The sequence below is a fragment of the Phascolarctos cinereus genome, unplaced genomic scaffold (genome assembly GCF_003287225.1).
Source record: "Phascolarctos cinereus isolate Bilbo 61053 unplaced genomic scaffold, phaCin_HiC Scaffold_9;HRSCAF=440, whole genome shotgun sequence".
In the NCBI taxonomy this organism is placed as follows: Eukaryota; Metazoa; Chordata; class Mammalia; order Diprotodontia; family Phascolarctidae; genus Phascolarctos; species Phascolarctos cinereus.
In genome coordinates this window covers 193438902-193458287 of record NW_027556402.1, presented here as the reverse complement: position 1 = coordinate 193458287, position 19386 = coordinate 193438902, and positions in this window count along the sequence as shown.

Sequence of the window (19386 nt, the reverse complement as noted above, 5' to 3'; positions counted from 1 at the left end):
ATTTTAAAGATGAGGAAACTGAGGTCAGATGACTTTCCCAAGGTCACATAGGGAACAGGTAATGGAGATGAGATTTGAACACAGGGACTCTGCCTTTCTATCCAGTATGTTTTTCACTATGCCATGCTGCCTCTCCTAGATCTTCTCCTAGAGAAAAAATCCATCACTATGTGATGAGCCTTTCTGAACTCTAGGTTTGTCCTCATTTAGTCTAGCATGGTGCCCATGCCTAAAGCCAGGCCATTTTGGTAAGATCTTACAAAAAATTGCATTCTTCTGCCCATTAAATTGTAAGCTCCCTGAGGACAGGGACTGTCTTTTGCCTCTTTTTTGTCCTTAGAACTTAGCACAGTTAGCTCTATGACCCTGGACAAGTCACTTAACCTTGTTTGCCTGTGTCCTCATCTGTAAAATGAGCTGAAGAAGGAAATGGGAAACCACTGTAGTGTCTTTGCCAAGAAAACTCCGTAGGGGGTCACAAAAAGTTGGACATAACTGAAATGACTCAACAACATATTAGGCATTTAATTATTGTCTATTTATTGATTGATTGATTCTGACACAGCCTCAAGGACCTCTTTCCATGTCATAGTGCACCATCAGAGAGTGATTTAGGGGAGGCCATAGTAGGATGATCAGGAAAATAAGAATGTGAGCACATTATAGTAAAAACTTCAGGGTTTCATGTCAAGATTTCTTTTTTTAAATCTAAGATATATTTACCTTTATCACTCCCTCCCCCAAAAAAACTCCACAAATGGACTTTTCAATTTCATTCATCTTCATCAGAACTCAATCTTCTTTACTTCTCCAGTGTTTTTAGTAAGTTCAAAGTCAAATCCTCATTGGAAGAAAAAATGATAAGCAGGAAGATTATTTGTCTGTTGTTTTCTTTGTCTTGGGCCAATAAACAAGACTTGAGAAGAATCATGGTGCAATGTAAAAAGCATAACTGTGAGTTGAGACCTGTGTTTCTGTCTCTAACTCAGTCTGTGATCTTGACTCTGTTACTAAACTTCTTTTGGTCTTATTTCCTTTGGATGAAATAAAGGGGTTGTAACATGTGATCTATAAGGTCACTTCCAGCTTCAATGTTCTGGATTCTGTGATATGAAGGAAATCGAGTACCGTTATCATGAAAATCACCTGGAAAGAGCTCTATGATTCATTACTCTCCTTTGTTCAGTTGTTTTCAGTTGCATCTGATTCTTCATGACCCCATTTGGGGTTTTGTTGGCAAAGATAATGGAGTGGTTTGCCGTTTCCTTCTCCAGACCATTTTACAGATGAGGAAACTGTGGCAAGCAAGGTTAAGTGACTTGCCTAGTGTCACACAGCAAGTAAGTGTCTGAAACCACATTTGAACTCAAGTCTTCCTGACTCCAGATCTAGCACTCTATACATTGCGCCACTTAGCTGCCTCCTAGATAACTCTTAGCATTCTGCTTAGATAACTCTTAGTGCTCATCTCTTAACCTCAGCTTCTTCATCAGCAAAATAATAGCAATAATAGTTGAGAGGTAGATGATGTTTTCTTAACCATTTTTAAAATGATGAATGAACACTGAGGATGAGTCAGGTTAAGTGACTTACCCAGGCTCACACAGTTAGTAAGTGTGGGATTTGAACTCAGGTCTTCCTGCCTCTGAGTACAATCCTTTATCCATTGCACCATCTACTTGCCCAGGATTGAACTAGAACTAGATGATGTTTAAAGCTAATTCTAGCTGACCTATGCATGATTTTTTTAAAGAGGATGGTGATAATAGAGTTTATATTTTATGTAGTATACTGTGATTAGAAAGTGTTTTAATATATTATTTAATCTGATTTCTCAGTGAGCAATTTGCAGGGGGAAGAGAACTGAGAGAAGCCAAGTTGAAGAAAGGCGTATATGATCCCAACAAATTAGAGAAGTATGTCAGGAGAAATTATAGTCAAATATCAATAGAGGAGGAATTAAGTGCAGAAGTGCCTGACAAAAAATGAAGTTGGATTCACAAGATTATGTTTTATAAATGTTTAAACTTGAAAGTTCCAAGGCTCAATGAAGACCAAGTCAGAGAATTTGAAGATTTTTTAATCTAATGCCTTCATTTTAGAGGGGGAGAAACTGAAACCCGGAGAAACTGGCATTTGCCCAAGGTCATGGCTGAACCAAGATGCAAGCCCCACTACACTGCTTTCACCACTACATTGTACTTCTTGTATTAATACAACTGTGTCTTTTTATGACTAAAGTCTTTGGGGGAGAGGAGGACGTGGCAATTCTTCCCTTAGCCTAACTTCAAAAAGTTTTTTAAAAATGGGGGATGGGGGAAAGGGTCTAGAAAATTATGAACCTGCACATCTCACTTCTTTCCCAATGATCTCAGTTCTTCATGATGTCTCCAATCTTAGGTGGTTGCATAACTGGTTAGGGAGGTGTCATTAGAAGAATAGTGTCTACTTGTGGAAGGTATAGAACAATGTCTTCTGGCATCAATCCTGAGTCTCACCTTGTTTAATATTGCCATGTCAACAAAAATTAATTCAGTCTGAAGATGATACCAGACAGTGGCCACTCAGAACTGGTCAGCTCCTTTGACAATATTGACCAGCTACAGACTTTAAAACAGAACAAAGATATGGGGAACTTTAGGAAGGTTCACAGGTGATACGCAAAAATGTTTGTACTTGGGTGCCTAGAAGAGACTAGAAGGAGGGCAGAAAAAAGGAAAGAAAAGGGCTTATATTTCAGTGTGAGAGATTGAGGTTAGCTCTAAGGAGAGTTACGTTAATGCCCAATAAGATGTCTCCCATGCCTGGAACATGCTTCTTAGCTGTACTAGTTAAATTCTTTCTTCCTTTAAGGCTCATTTCAGGTCCCATATCTTTTATAAACCTTTCCCTGATCTCTCCAATTAAAACTAATCTCTCCCTCATTAAAATTTTTCAAAGTATTCTCTGTCTCAATGATTCTCAACATCTAAAAACCCTGGGGGTTTCCCTAAGACCTTTTTAGGGTGTCTGGGGGGGCCAAAACTATTTTCAAAATGATGCTAAATTGTTATTTGCCTATTAAAATGCTCCTCCCTTTTCCAACTATCTATATGTGTAAAGCCAGATTTTTCTTCATTTACTTTAACCAAAATGATACATCACAACAGATTGAGCACAGAAGCAGAAATAAGAGTCCATCTGTTTTCTATGAAGCCAGACATTAAAGAGATTTGCAAAAATATGGAAAATAATGCCACTCCTCTTGCTATTTTTGAAAGCATAGTTGTTTTCATAAAATATGCCAATATGATAAGTTTATTATTATTATTTTAAATTATTTAATAAATATTTAAAGTATATTAGTTTTACTTCTTAATATGGCAAATACCAATAGCAAAAGCTCTTTGGGAGAAGAGGTTCTCAATAATTTTTAAGAGTGTAAAGGGGTCCTGAGACTAAAAAATATGTGTATATTTTTTCCAATGCTTGGAAAAGGAAGGAATATTTTAAGCATAAGATTTGGGGAGAAGACAGATTTGGCAATTAAAAAATCATTAATAGCTTTGGAGAGAGCAATTTCACATAAATGATGAAGTTGGAAACCAGATTTCAGGGAGTTAAGAAGAAAGTGAAATGATGGAGCTTTGAAACGGACCAACCATTTTGAAAAGCAATTTGGAGTTATATTTCATGTAAGGGAGTCTGTGTATTGTTTTGTTGTGCCCAAGTAGGTTATGTAAGTCTACACGGATCTGTCTAGATATGGCTCCCAATGAGGCAAGAACAGACAACTCTACTGTCTCATTCCTTCACCCTTCTCCAAGGAAAACTTTGATTCCTGCCAGGAAGGGAAGCAGGAGATTGGGGCCAATGGTTAGCCAGTCTACTCTCCTCAGAGACAGGAGCACCAGGCTAGAATTATGTCTATTTGATCCCTTAAATATTGTTAATCTAGGGGAAGTTGTTTTCAGGTTCAAGATACAGATCCTAACTATTCCTTAATGGGAAGGAGTGTTCCTGGCTATATATACAAGACTTCATGCCCTTCTCACCAGATGCCAGTTCTGCAATGATCACACATAGCAAATAAACCCATTTATCTAAACAGATACCAAAAATATATCAGAGAAGGGATACATAGGAGAATATACAACTATACAGATTGAATGGATTCTTCCTTTGGGAGCGATATAATTCAACTCAACCAAGAGGTAGTCCCAGATCTCACACAAGAGGAAATTCCTGAAGTTTTTAGTATAGCAAGCAGGGAATAGGGACATCACTGAAGCTCTACATATCAGCTTCTTCCTAGAGTCTTCCTTCAAAGGACCTGAAGAGTGATTGCATTCATAGGTCTTCTCTCTCATATTGAGAATCATATTCTCTCTTGTCTTTTGGAAGCCAGAAGACCTCAGCATCTCTCTTCTTTCCTACTCCTATCAACTCTGTTCCCCTCACATAGGCATGGGGCACTGAATATTTAAATTCCACCAATGAGGGGAGGGTCCTCCAGAATTGAGCCAAGGATTGCACTCAAAATTCATGCCTTTGACTATACATGCCTTTGACCCAGTGATGAAACTATTAGATTCCTACCCCAAAGAGATCAGAGAATAAAGGACAGAACCCATATATACAAAAGTTTTTAGAGCAGCACTTTCTAAATGTAGCAAAGAACTGGAAACAAAGTGGGTGCCTGTCAATTAAGAAAGGGCTAAATAATTGTTGGTATGCCAATGCAGTGGAATATTATTACTCAGTATGAAATGATGAGAGGGACAGATTCAGAGAGACCTGGGAAGACTTGTATGAACTGATGCAAAGAGACATGAGCAGAACCAGGAGAATAATTTATAGTATGACTATATATTGTAAAGGAAAACTGCTGTGAAAAAGCAGACTAATTATGACTCAAGAAGACTAATGATGAATCTTGTTTCCCATCTCTTGGCAGAGAGGTCATAATGGTCTAGAAGTCCAGAATGAGACATGCATTTTTATAAGATGATTATTTTAAAAATACACATAGGAGAGAGGGGGAAGAAAAGAGAGAGGGAAGAAAGAGGAGGAGAAGAAGAAAAGAATATGGAGGAGGAGGAGGAGAAGGAGAAGAAGAAGAGATAGCAATAACAATAACTTTTTTCAATAGCTTTGTCCAGAAAAGGAAGAGAGATTTACAATAATAGCAGTGATGGTGGGATTCTGTTGTTTTTCTTTTGTTCTATAGGTGGGGAAGACATGGACATATTTGTAGGCAGCAGTAAAGGAGACTTTGAAAATTAGAAGGCTCGTGGTAACAAAAGTGGGGGGCAATCTTCTAGAGAAGATGAAAGGGGATAGGATTAAGGGTGCATGTAGAGGAGTTGACCTCCTTGAGAAGGACTACCTCTTCATCCAAACAAGAGTGAAGGAGGAAGCAAGTTCATGCTAGTCCTGTATTCTTACCCAGAAGTCCTCAGTAGCATGGGGGGTGGGGAGAGGGGGCAGGAGGGAGGGGGGAAGAGGAAGTTCATAGAGTGAGTAACAGAAAGTGGTTCGCCTTTATCTGTTGAAGTCCTGCCATGCAAACCACTGAGGATGAGGGCAGCAGGCAGGTTTGCTCTAGAGGAAGGGCAGGATCCTTGTGTTAAAGTTTTACTGGGCACCCTTAATGCCTTTAGAAGGGGGCAGAGACAGGGACACAGAAGACCATTTTGGGTATGGTCCTGCAGACAGCCGTTGTGAAGAGATGGAAAAAGAAGGGAGGTGACAGATAAAGAAAGAGAGGGGCAGGATCTTAAGGTGCCCCACCTCACAAACCTAGCAAAGGACCAGGAAGGGCTGAGATCAGTTATGAAGCTCACTACTGCTCAGGAGATTGGTTCCCTGAGGCAAAACCCCAGAGTCACACAGCTAGTAAGCTCTAGTTCAGGGCTCTGACTCTCAGTGACCTTGGTTCAAGTCAAACTATTAAATATTCTCCATTTCCCTGTGCTCCTGTGTCCTACGCACCCACACACCCATATACACCCCCCCCCACATACCCACTGTCTCTTGTCTCTTTTTGGGACAACAAGTTGTGAGTCCAGCCTAGTAACGGCACTTCTCCCTGCCCCCAGCTCCAGTCATTGCCCCTCCAATAACCAGTGAAGACCCCATATCTTGATTTCTGGGTGGCAGCCCTATTTGCTCCCCAAGTCAGTGAGAGAGCTGGAATTTGCTTCCTGGACTCTCACTGGGAGCCATGTGAATGGAGGAGGAGTATCACACTCACCAAAACCTTTGGCAGGAATTGGGACATATTGCTACTGTCACCCTCACCTTCACCCTCACCCAATAGATTAAGGCAACAGATTAAAGTGGAATATCGCTCACTAAAATCTTTCTCTCTCCTCCTTCCTCCTCCTAGTGTTCTTTTTAAAAATTCCTGCCTTAGATCACACTCCCAGGCCAAGCACTTACATCTGATCCCAAAGACATGGATCCACGAAGGAACGGGGTCATAGGCTTCGTACATGAAGTATCAGAGCTGATAAAAGCTGAATCTAGTAACATTTTAACATTTTAACAGAGGGTTAAGAGTGAAAGGCGAAGCTAGGTGGCACAATGGATAGAGCTCTGGACCTGGAGTCAGGAAGAACTGAGTTCAAATCCAGCCTTATATACTTCCTAGCTGTGTGACCCTGGGTAAGTTGCTTAACACTGCCTCAGTTTCCTCTTCTGTAAAATGAGCCAGAGAAGGAAATGGCAAACCACTCTAGTATCTCTGCCAAGAAAACCCCAAATGGTGTCAGAGTCAAATACGACTGAAACAACTGAACAGCAACAAGGTTTTCAAAGACCTTATTCATTTATTTAATTTTAAAATATTAGCTAATTTTATCCTCACAACAACCCAGGGAAGTAGATGCTATTATTTTTCCTAATTGACAGCTGATTAAATTAAGGTAGAGACAGAAGTTAAGTGACTTTCCTGCTCAAGGTCACACAGCTAGTATGTTGGATATGAACTCAGGTTTTCCTGACTCCAGGCCCAGCATTTTCTAGGTTGTATTTTTTGTTTCTTTATTCAATTAAAATTCATTTAGTATCTGCTGCTATGTGCAAAATCTTATGCAAAATTCTGTGGAAAATACAAGGATAAATAAACCAAAATCTCTGACTTCAAGAAGCTTGGAGAAATAAAACAAGGTAGGGCAGCAAGGTGGCACAGTGGGTAGAGCCCTGGAGTCAGGAGGACCTGAGTTCAAATCCAGCCTCAGACACTTGACACTTACTAGCTGTGTAACCCCGGGCAAGTTACTTAAACTCAATTTCCTGCCCATAAATAAAGAAACAAACAAACAAACAAACAAACAAATAAATGAATAAATGAATGAATGGATAAGTAAATGAATAAATAAAAAGAAGACAAGGTACCAAGGACGCAAATTTGAATGTGACATGTGCAAAATAGTAATTCACATTTCTATAGTACATGAAGGGTCAAAGGACATCTTCCTTACAAATCTATGAAATAAGTAATACAAGAATTGAACCCATTTTACAGGTGAGGAAACTGAGAATGAGAGAGGAAGTGCCTTGCCTACATTACAACAGGGTCATAGATTGAGGATCTAACCCAGTTCTTGTTGCTCTATATTGAGTGGTCTTTCTACCATACTGGACTATGTCTAAAGAGTCTGAAAGTGTTATGAAAACAGACAGATAAGGAGGAGGTATCTAGGAGCATCAGAGTCAGACTCCTGGAGGAGGGAGACAGGTTGGAGTGATGAGTAAAAGGTCTGTCTAGTTTGACTGGAGCACATGAGATGATTTATAATGTGAGGCAGGTCGGGAGTAAGTTTGTAAAGAAATTTAATTCCATCCAAGAGACCTTTGCTGAACTACTCCATGCCTACTTTTTTGGGAGACAAAACAAATAAACAAACAAGAAAGAAAAGCAAAATAACAAAGCTCTCAGTCCAGCCCAGGAAGAACCAAGGAGCCAAATTATGCGCATTTGGAACTGAATAAACTTTTGCCTGTACAAGGTACAAATAATTGGATAATTAGGAGAACAATCATTCATTCAATGAATATTTGATTAGCATTTACAATCCAGAGACTTTCCCTAGGTTCTGCTATCAAAGAGATTCAAAGGCTGCTATCCTAGAGCACAATCTTCCACATGGAGTCTTTAATTATCTCCTTACCACTGGTGCCCTCCCTGCTTCTAAACTTTGGGGCATTTGACTACTTTGCATAAATGTATTTATTCACTTTATATTTGTGGTGTACATATGTTTGTTTATGCATGTATGTATGTATGTTTGTATGTACTTGTAGTCTTCTCCATTAGGATGTAAGCTCTTGAGAGCAGAGATTGCTTCATTCTTTGTACTCGCACCCCTAGCACCTAGTAGTATGCCTAACACATTACTAATGTGCTTAATAAATATTTTTTGATTCATGGAATTGATTGATGGAACTGATTGATGGTCCAGGAGGTGGTACTACAAGATTAGATGCTATGAGATAAGAGATTCTTTGAGATCTCTTTGAGTCAGAGGAATCCAGGAAGACTTCAGGAATTTTATAGCCCTCTAGCTTCCGGGAGGTGGAGGCTCTTAAAGGATGAACTGGGTTCTCAGTATTTTCCTAGAGTGCTTGGGTGTTTGGTTTCATTTACTGTTACACCCAACGGGCTTATGCCTTTCAGCTCTCCAGAGGACAGGTTTGGTTACCTTTCTGGCAAACTCTTAAGAACCCTATAAGTTTACCAGTTGTATAAATAATGAATCATTGTAAATAAGTCATAGGGAGGCTTATTAACATACTAAGCTACATGATATACGAAGTAATTCTATGAAACTCCAGGGGACTTTCTTGAGGAGGTAGGGAGGAAAGGAGGTAACGAAGAAGGAAAAGGAGCAGGTCTCCAGCTCAATGTTGGCAGCTGCCTCAACCTGACAGATCAGGATGAATCAGAATTCAGTCTATACAGTGAAAACTTGTGCTGGACATTTACAGTTTATACCTTCATTTTCATCCACGTGCTACCACACTACTCCAGGCCCAAATTGCCTGGACTACATCAAAATATTCTCCTGTATCAATCTTCCCAATTCCACTCTCTCCCTGCTCTGATCTGCTCTGTTTACTTTGCTAAATTAATCTTCCCAAAGCATAAACAACATTAATCACATCATTTCTCTGATTAAAAACCTGTAGTGCCTTCTTTCTGCTTCCTGAATAAAGTCCAAACCCCAGAACCTAGTGGCATTCAATGCTCTTTACAATTTTGCACTACTCTCCTTTCCTACTTATATTTTACACTATTCTCTATCACAGACCCTATGCTCCAGCAAAACCACACTACTCACCATACTTCACAGATACCCTGCTCTTCCCCAATCTGTTCCTTAGTTCACAGCATTTCTTCTTCTTCTTCTTCTTCTTCTTCTTCTTCTTCTTCTTCTTCTTCTTCTTCTTCTTCTTCTTCTTCTTCTTCTTCTTCTTCTTCTTCTTCTTCTTCTTCTTCTTCTTCTTCTTCTTCTTCCAGATTAAGTGACTTGCCTAGGGTTACACAGCTAGGAAGTATGTGAGGCTAGAATTGAACTCATGAGGCTGAGTCTTCCTGATTCCAAGCCTAGCGCTCTTTCCTCTGCTCTACCTAGCTGCCCCCACAACATTTTCTATGCCAAGAATGGTCTTCTCTGTCTCAGCTTCACCTGTGGATATAGCTTACCTGATCCTTCAAGATTCACGTCAAAAGTCAGCTTCTCCATGAAGCTTTTTCTGACTCTGCCAAGTGATCACTCCTTCCTCAGATCTCATGTGTCCAATACCATTCAATGCACTTGCCATGTTCTATTTTGTATTATAGTGATTTGTGTACATGGCATATTTCTACTTTATCATCCACATTATTACTTTTTTAGAGTTGGGACCAAATCTTACTCATCTAAGAAGATAAAATATAAAGGAGATCAATGTAAAAGTTCTATTGTATGGTTCAAAAAATCAATTTCATGAGTACAAGATGGAGGAGACATGGTAAGACACCATGTGAAGAAGATTTAGTTGGTGACTATGGGGAGAACAGATTTGAGAATGAAGAGATTGGAAGAAGGATGACTAATTAAGAATCTATTGCAAAAGTTCAGGTGAGAGGTGATAAGAGCCTGAACTAAGGCGATAAGTAATTCCATAATCAAAACCTGACAGATGAGTTCCTTATGCCTCCACATCTATCTCTTTAAAAAATTTCCCTTTTCTTCTTCTTCATCACAATTGCATATTCTTATGTCATCAGATTTTCAGTTCTGAATATTTCCCATCTCTCCGGCTGATCTGCCCTGTATAATCTTAGACCACATGATCCTTCATATTCTTTCTTTGTACTCTTTGATATATGTTATCTCAAAGTCTAGGATGTGTCAAATTGTGCCCAACACTTATCCCCTTATTGATCACTGACTTTATGATGGAATGGTCATTTGTCCCCTAAATCTCTGATTAAATATCTCAGTCTCTTATGAGACCTAAAAGGGATCTAGCCCAAGCATTCTTAACCTGATATCCAAGAAGTTATTAATTTAAAAAAAATAGGGACAGCTAGGTGGCGCAATGGACAGAGCACTGGCCCTAAAGTCAGGAGAACCTGAGTTCAAATGTGGCCTCAGACACATGACACTCACTAGCTGTGTGACTCTGGGCAAGTCACTTAACCCCAATTGCCTCACCAAACCAAAAAAAAAAAGACAAATAGCTAATTGTATTTAAATGTCTTTCCTTTGTATTCCTATGCTTTTTATACATTTATAAAACACGATTCTGAGAAGGGGTCCATAGGCTTCTCCATGCTCATGCAATCTATGCTGCCCCACCCAGACTCTGGGTCTAGTCAAACTCCCTCATTCTAGGAAAGAGGAAACTGACATCTAAAAATGTTTGGGGACTTGCCCAACATTACACAACATATAAGTAGAGGAATCTGAACTTGAACCAAAGTCTTCAGACTCCAACAAGTCCAGGTTTTCTTCCTTATGGCACTCAAGCTGACACCTTCAATCTACATGATTTGTTTATAGATAGAATGCACGGTAACAGCGACAGTAATGTATAGTTCACATTTGCACACTGTGTTAATGTTTACAAAGCTCTTTTTTGTACAAAGTCCCTTTGGTAGTTAGTGCAAATGCAATCTGTTATCTTCCTACAGATGGAGGGAACTGAGGTGCATGAACTTGCTTGAGGTCATGACTAGTAAGTATTTACTGGCAATCATAATAATAAAACACATGCTTATTTAGAGCTTTGCATTTCAGAAAGCCCTTTCTTCACAGCAGTCCTTATGTTTTTTTCTTTTTTTTCTTGGTTTATTTAAAAATTTTTTTAAATATAAATTTATTTCTTTTTAGTTTTCAATATTTACTTCCACAAGATTTTGAGTCCCAAATTTTCACCCCATCTCACCACTCCCCCCACCCCAAGATGGCATGCATTCTGAATATCCCTTCCCCTAGTCTGCCCTCTCTTCTATCTCTCTCCCCTTCTCTTATCCCCTTCCCCTTCTATTTTCCTGTAGGGCAGGATAGACTTCTGTACCCCATTTCCAGTATTTCTTATTTCCCAGTTGCATGTGAAAACATTTTTTTTAAACATATGTTTTTAAAACTTTGGGTTCCAAATTTTCTCCCATCCTCCCTCCCCACCTACCCTCATTGAAAAGGCAAACAACTTAATATAGGTTATATACATGTGCAGTTATGAAAAACACTTCCATAGTAGACATGTTGTGAAAAACTAACTCTATTTCCCTTAATCCTATCCTGCCTTCCCATTTATTCTATTCTTTCTGTCCCTCCTCAGAAGTATTTGCTTCTGATTACCCCCTTTCCCAATCTGCCCTCCTCTCTATCATCCCCCTGCTCTCTTGTCCCCTTCTCCCCCTATTTTGCTGTAGGGTAAGACAGATTTCCATACCCAATTGAATGTGTATGTTATTCCTCCTTAAGCCAAATCCTATGAGAATAAGATTCACTCATTCCCTCTCACCTTCCCCGTTTCCCTCCACTGTAAGAGCTTTTCTTTTCTGTTTTTTTTTGTGAGATAATTTACCCCATTCTACCTCTCCCTTTCTTCTTCTCCTAATATAATCCTCTCTCATCCCTTAATTTTATTCTCCAGATATGACCCCTTAATCTTCAACTCACCCTGTGCCCTCTATCTATCTATCTATCTATCTATCTATCTATATCTATACATATAATTTTTTCCTCCAACTACCCTAATACTGACAAAGGTCTCATGAGTTTAAATATCATCTTTCCATGCAGGAATGTAAACAGTTCAATCTTAATAAGTCTCTTATGATTTCTCTTTCCTGTTTACCTCTTCATGTTCCACTTGAGTCCTGTATTTGAAAGTCAAATTTTCTATTCAGCTCTGGTCTTTTCATCAAGAATGCTTGAAAGTCCTCTATTTCACTGAATGACCATTTTTTCCCCTGAAGGATTATACTCAGTTTTGCTGGGTAGGTGATTCTTGGTTGTAATCCTATCTCCTTTGCCCTCTGGAATATTATATTCCATGCCCTGGTCCTTTAATGTAGAAGCTGCTAAATCTTGTGTTATCCTGATTGTGTTTCCACAGTACTTGAATTGTTTCTCTCTGGCAGCTTGTTATTTTCTCCTTGACCTGGGAACTCTGGAATTTGGCTACAATATTCCTAGGAGTTTTCCTTTGGGGATCTCTTTCAGGAGGAGATCTTGGATTCCAATTTCTATTTTGCCCTCTGGTTCTAAATATCAGGGCAGTTTTCCTTGATAATTTCTTGAAAGATGATGTCTAGGCTCTTTTTTGATCATGGCTTTCAGATAGTCCAATAATTTTTAAATTCTCTCTCCTGGATCTATTTTCCAGGTCAGTTGTTTTTCCAATGAGATATTTCACATTGTCTTCTATTTTTTCATTCTTTTGGATTTGTTTTACAGTGTCTTGATTTCTCATAAAGTCACTAGCTTCCAATTACTCTATTCTAATTTTTAAGGAAGTATTTTCTTCAGTAAGCTTTTGGACTTCCTTTTCCATTTGGCCAATTTTTCTTTTTAGGCATTCTTCTCCTCACTGGCTTTTTGGACCTCTTTTGCCATTTGGGTTAGGCTATTTTTTAAGGTGTTATTTTCTTCAGTATTTTTTTGGGTCTCCTTTAGCAAGCTGTTGACTTGTTTTTCATGATTTTCTTGCATCACTCTCATTTTTCTTCCCAGTTTTTCCTCTACTTCTCTTACTTGCTTCTCAAAATCCCTTTTGAGCTCTTCCAAGGCCTGGGACTGATTCATATTTTTCTTGGAGGCTTTGGATGTAGGAGCTTTGACTTTGTTGTCTTCTTCTGGTTGTATATTTTGATCTTCTTTTTCACCAAAGTAAGATAATATAGTCTGACTCTTTTTGCGCTGCTTGCTCATGATCCTGGCCAATTACTTGAGTTTTAAACTCTTTGTTAAGGTAAGAGTCTGCTTCCAATGTGGAGAATGTACTGTTTCCAAGCTTTGGGGCTTTGTACAGCTGTTTTCAGAGATACTTGTAGGGACCTGCAAATTTTCAGTTCTTGCAAGGTGGTATGATAAGGGGAGAGGTGTTTACTTCTTTCCTGGCCTGTGCTCTGATCTATTAGTGATCACAAGAACTCCTTTCTGTCCTGGAACTGTGAGGAATTTTTCTTCTCCACAGTCACTACAAGCTCCACCATGCCAGCACTCCTCCTTGCTACAGGAACCCCACCAAGAACTGTGACCCAGATCCAAGCACGGGCAAAGCAAGAGATTCCTGCCTTAGCACTGACAAAGAGATCCCTGCAATCCCCCTCTGATCAGCCACTCGATTCTCCCTCGGTCCATGGGCCAGAAGCTCAGGAGGCACTGCCCCCCCCCCAGGCTGCGCTTTTGGGGAACTGGAGTTGAGACCCCACTCTCCTCTCTCAGCACTGCAGAAACAGACTTTTCCCACTGACCTTCTAAGTTGTCTTTGGCGTTCATGGGTTGAGAAGTCTGGAAACCGCCACAGCTGCCCACAATTCAGTCCTCTGAGGCCTGCTCCAGGTTTGCTGTGGCCTGCCTGCCCATGCTGCACTGTGCTCTGTTCCCAGCCTGGTGCAATATACCTTTCTAATCAATCATCCAGGTTGTCTTGGGCTGGAAATTTGTTTTACTCTGTCTTTTTGAGGGTTCTGCTGCTTTAGAATTTGTTTAAAGCCATTTTTTATAGGTATTTTGAGGGGGTTTGGGGGACAGCTGAAGCAAGTCGCTGCTTTCACTCTGCCATCTTGGCTCTGCCCCTAGTCTCAGTCCTTGTGTTTTTTAGTACAATGTAAGTATACTTTCAAAGAATTAGGCTGAGAGAGGATAAGCCAATCATAGATCTGGAGCTCAAAGAGTGATCTTTGCTCAAGATCACAGGACTAGTGGATCAGAGACCAGACTAGACCTCCAAATGTTGACCTCTTCCCACCATTCATGCACTTTAAAAGTCCCCACACATCTCCTAAAGGTTTCTACTATCCCTTCACAATGGTGACCTTGTAAGGAAATTGAATCCCCAAAGAGTTTTGCCTACCTGTGGGCAAAATTTCCAGTCCTGGGAAATTTTCTCCCAACACTCATTTCCTAAGTGCTATCAGCCATTTTTACATTCATCATTGCCATTTTCCCAAGGATGCTCCTATTTACTATTTCCCTTCTCCCTAGGTGTTCCTTCCCTGTTCTGTTTTACTATATTAGCTCATCCCTTAGATTGAATATAATCTGATCATCATTTCTGTCCTTAAATTTGCCCTCCTCACCATTTTCCCTGCCACTATTAATGACACCACTCCAACCACCAAACTGTGACCTCTTCTTCCAGTTTTTTTCTTTTCCAAAGAGGCAGTATGGTATAATGGAAAGAATGCTGGGCTTGAAAGTAAGAGATATGGGTTTGGGACCTGGTTAACTTTTCCTAGCAACAAGATCCTGGCAAAGTTGTTTCATCTCTCTCATTTTCAATTTTCTTATCTTTGAAATGAAGTAAATAATACCTGCACTACCTGTTTCACAAGATTATTGAAAGGAAAGCGCTTTTTCATCTTTAAAGTGTCAGAGAATTGTGAGTTATTATTGTAACCAAATCATCCATTCATTCTTCCATTCAACCTGCATTGATAAGAAGCTAAATATGGGCATAGTCTGGGCTGAGTGCTGGTGGACAGGGGAAGGGAATTCAAAGGCTTACAAATCGTTGGAACACAGACAGACAATAGATTGTTGTGGCTTCCCTCTACTCAAAAATCTTCAGTAGTTCCCTTTACCTCAGTTAAGTTCTTATTCCTTTTTTCTGACACTGAAAGTTCATCCCATTCTTCCAACCTTACCTTATATTATTCTCCTTTATAGATTCTATGACCCAGTCAAAGAGGACTCTCCCATATCTGACCCTCACTTAAGTGGAGTCTTCCTGACTCTGTCACCATACATTTGCTTACACTGTTCCCTAAACCTGAAATAGGCCTGTACTGGTAAATGTTTAATAATCAGCATTCAAAAAATATATGCATGACATAGTTTTAACTTTAACCTGCATTATTAATGTTTCTCAATAATTTTCTTACATCTAGATAATCAACAAAATAAATCAAACTGATTCGTGGCATTTAAAAATTTTTCAAGAAAATTCAGGAAATTCTCAGCTCACACTAAAAATTTAACAAACGGCTTTCTCCAGCCAATTAGAGCTGGCTTCAGCACATTCCTGGGATGTCAGTTCTCTGCTTCTTTGTCAACGGAATGCCCACCCATTATCTAAAGCTCTGTAAAGGGCTACCTTCTCCAGGAAGCCTTCTTTCATTCTCCGTTCCACCCCATGACAACCTTCCCCCTTGGACCTAACATAACACTTCTGTCTCTGAATTGTATTAACGATGCAACTCTGGACAAGTCACTAACCACTATGAAACTCAATTTTATTTTCTGTAAAACAGGATAGTAATAGGTCATGTGTCACTGAGTTGTTGTGAGGATCAAATGAGATTATATAAAGTATTTGAAAAATTTGATGTTTTATATATGTAGCTGTTATTGATATTATTATATTGTACCTCTTTAATATTTATAGTTGTTATAGTTATCCATATGTATATTTATTCTCCCTACTAGATTATAAGCTTAGTGAGTGTAGGAATGCTACTCATCAGATAATAGGTGCAAAATAAATATTTATTGATTTGAACTGTCATATAATAATATGTCATACAATCAAACTTCCAGCCATTCTTGGTGAGTCACACAGCTGGACAACCTCACTGGACTTTCCATGATTCTCCTGAGAGACAGGCCATGACTAACTGATTATATATCATCAAACAATAATGAATAGTTTAGCACCGCAGCTCCAACTTTTAATAGTACAATAATTATTGTTCTACAGCAGAAGTGGGGGTAGAAGATGGAGAAGAGGTCATAGGAGACAGGCAGAGCATTGTCTTCTCCAGGGAGCAAACCATGTAGATCTTAGCTTACTGTATACAGTTAGGAGAAACATAGCTGTCTATCAGTGGAATAGGCCACTTCTGAAAGTGATGGGTTCTCCATCCTTGGAGGTATTCAACAGAGGATGGCTATTGATCTATCAGGAATATCGGCAAAGAGGTTTATACTTTGGATAAGTGTTAAACCAGATGACCTCTAAAATCCTTTCCAATTCTGGGATTTTATGACAATGACTGAAGGGGCAGTTGGCAGTGAGGGGGAGACAGCAGGAAGAAAGTCCAGAGGAGAATTTTGCCAAGTCACTAAAACAAACAAAAAAAGACTTTAGCTGTGAATCGTAGTTGAAGTCCTTATGACCTCTCACCTGGACTGTTGTAGTAGCCTATTTGTTCTCCCTGGCTCCAGCCTCTATTTTTTCCAATCTACTTTTCATACAAATTATTTAAAAATTATAATATGTAGGTCTGATATTGTCACTCTCCTCAAAAAATCTTTAGTAGCTCTCCATTGCCTCTAGGATAAAACAAAAACTTCTTGGCTTGCCATTTAATATACTCTGGAGTCTGGCTCCAACTTATCTTTCTAGCTTTAACTCCTTTCTAACTCCTTCTTATATGCCCTTTGCTTGGAGCAAATGGAATTATTAAATATTCCAGTACTTAATCTATCATTTCCCACCTCCACATACTCTACCGCACTTGAACAGACCACTCACTATAATTAGAAGTCACCCCTTTCTCAGCTCCACTTGTTAAAATCCTTTTCGTTCAAGGCTCAGCTCAGGTGCTGATCACCCCGAATCCCCCTAGCAGCTCAAAGTATTCTCTCTCTCCTCAAAAGTTCTTAAAGAACTCTTCTTGAATTTCTCCTCTACTCCATTCTACATACATCATATATATCTGTGTGCATGCCACCACACTCCAATAAGTTCCTTAAAGGCAGGGATGGTATCATTTTTCATCTTTGCATCCCCAGCATCGATCTCAGAGGCTGGTTGGGGCTTAGTAAATGATCTGTTACTTGAACAGAATTTAATTGAAATGTCTGAGTCAGACCACTCTTATCCCCTCGATCCGCACAGTGAATATTTACAGAGCATCTATTGTGCCAGCCCTGTCTTCGATGCTTTGGGAGGGAGGAGGGAGGTATATGCAGAAGAGGATACAGCCTGGCCCTTGCAGTCTTGTTGGTGAAGCTGAGATAATATACATATAAAAAAGATAAAATGGAATCGGTAGATGTTCAGAAAAGAGAGAGCTCGCCATACATTGGGTTTATAGGGTTTGGAGCCAGAAAAGACTTTGGAAATTATCAAGTGCAACCTGCTCATTATTTTTACACATGAGGAAACAGAAGTTCAGAGAGGTTATAGGATTTTCATAACATCACATAGCTAGTAAAGAGCAGAGCCAGGACTGGAGCCTATGTTATTCTATCAATGCCGTTAGCTTAAACATTGGGAGAGGAGTGAGAAGGTGTGTTTAGCATGCAGGAAGGATATTACCCTGACAAGTGGATGGTTTATGTTGGAGAGTAATAGAGATTTACAGGTAGAGGGGAGCCTGATGGGCCTTGAATGCCAACCTAAGAAGCAAGAGCTCCTTATTATAAGGAGACCAAACCTGACATTTATCAGATATTTTGTGGTTACAAATAACTTTCATGTGCATTATCTCACTTGATTCTTACAGGATCATTGTGAGGGTAGACCAGTTTTACAGATGAGGGTACTGGAAGTCAAAATTTAGAAACACGCCCAGAATCACACACCTACAAAGGGAAGAATCACTCTAAATCCAACGTCCTTCTACTAAACCACACTGCATCTCCTGGGTAATGGGAAACCACTGCCATTTCTTGAAGAGAACCACAAGGTAAAGGAGGCAGTCTGGCAAGATAGATAGAATATTGAACTTGGAGCATAGAAAATTTGGGGTCCAAATCATGACTACTACTTACTACCTTTGTGACCCTGGCCAAGGGAAGGGAAAGGAATAAGCATTCAAATGGCACCTACTACGTGCCAGGCATTCTGCCAAGCACTTCACAATTATAATTTCCTTTGATCCTCACACACTTGTGAGGTAGATGCGATTATAAATCCCCACTTTACAATTGAGGAAAAAGGCGCATTAGAAGTTAAGTGAGGTGTCCAGGGCCACACAGCTAGTAACTAGAACTTGCGTCTTTTTGACTCCAGATCCAGCATTTTATTCACTGCTCTACCAGCTACCTCAAATCATTTAACATTTCTGGACCTTGGTTTCCTCATCAATAAAATAAAAGGATTGGAAAATCAGACTTCTGAGCTCATTTATAGCTACAAATCTATGATCCTATATATACCCAGGCCCCAATTAGTGCGAATGATAAGTCATTGGAAGTGGTTTCATGTATTTGGATTTGCACTATTTGAAGTTATAATTATGTGAAATATGGTAACTTGTTCCAGCCAAATGGAAACATATCATATAAATTCAAATATTCTGACTACTTCACAGATTAATTATTTGCACTAATTGAGACCTAGCTACATAATCTTAAGAAGATTACTCTAGTAGTTTGGAGTAGAGGGAAGATGAACTGGGGGCAAAAAAGAGAACACATCCTACTGTCATTTGCTCAAATGATAGTACTTGCCAGAAACCTCTTCAAAGGGCTCAGGACCCTTCTTCAAACCCACTGAAGTTGAGTGTCCTGTCTAGATGAACTTCTTACAAGGTAGTAAGGGTTAAGAATACATATACACACATATGCATGTTGACATTTTTATATGCATGTGTGTGTATACACGCATATATGTGTATGTGTATACATATATATGTATGTATGTATGTATGTATATAATTCACCTGTGCAACCTTTATTATAGACCAGCTCAAATGAAGCTTTCCTTAATTACCCTTTTAGTAACAAG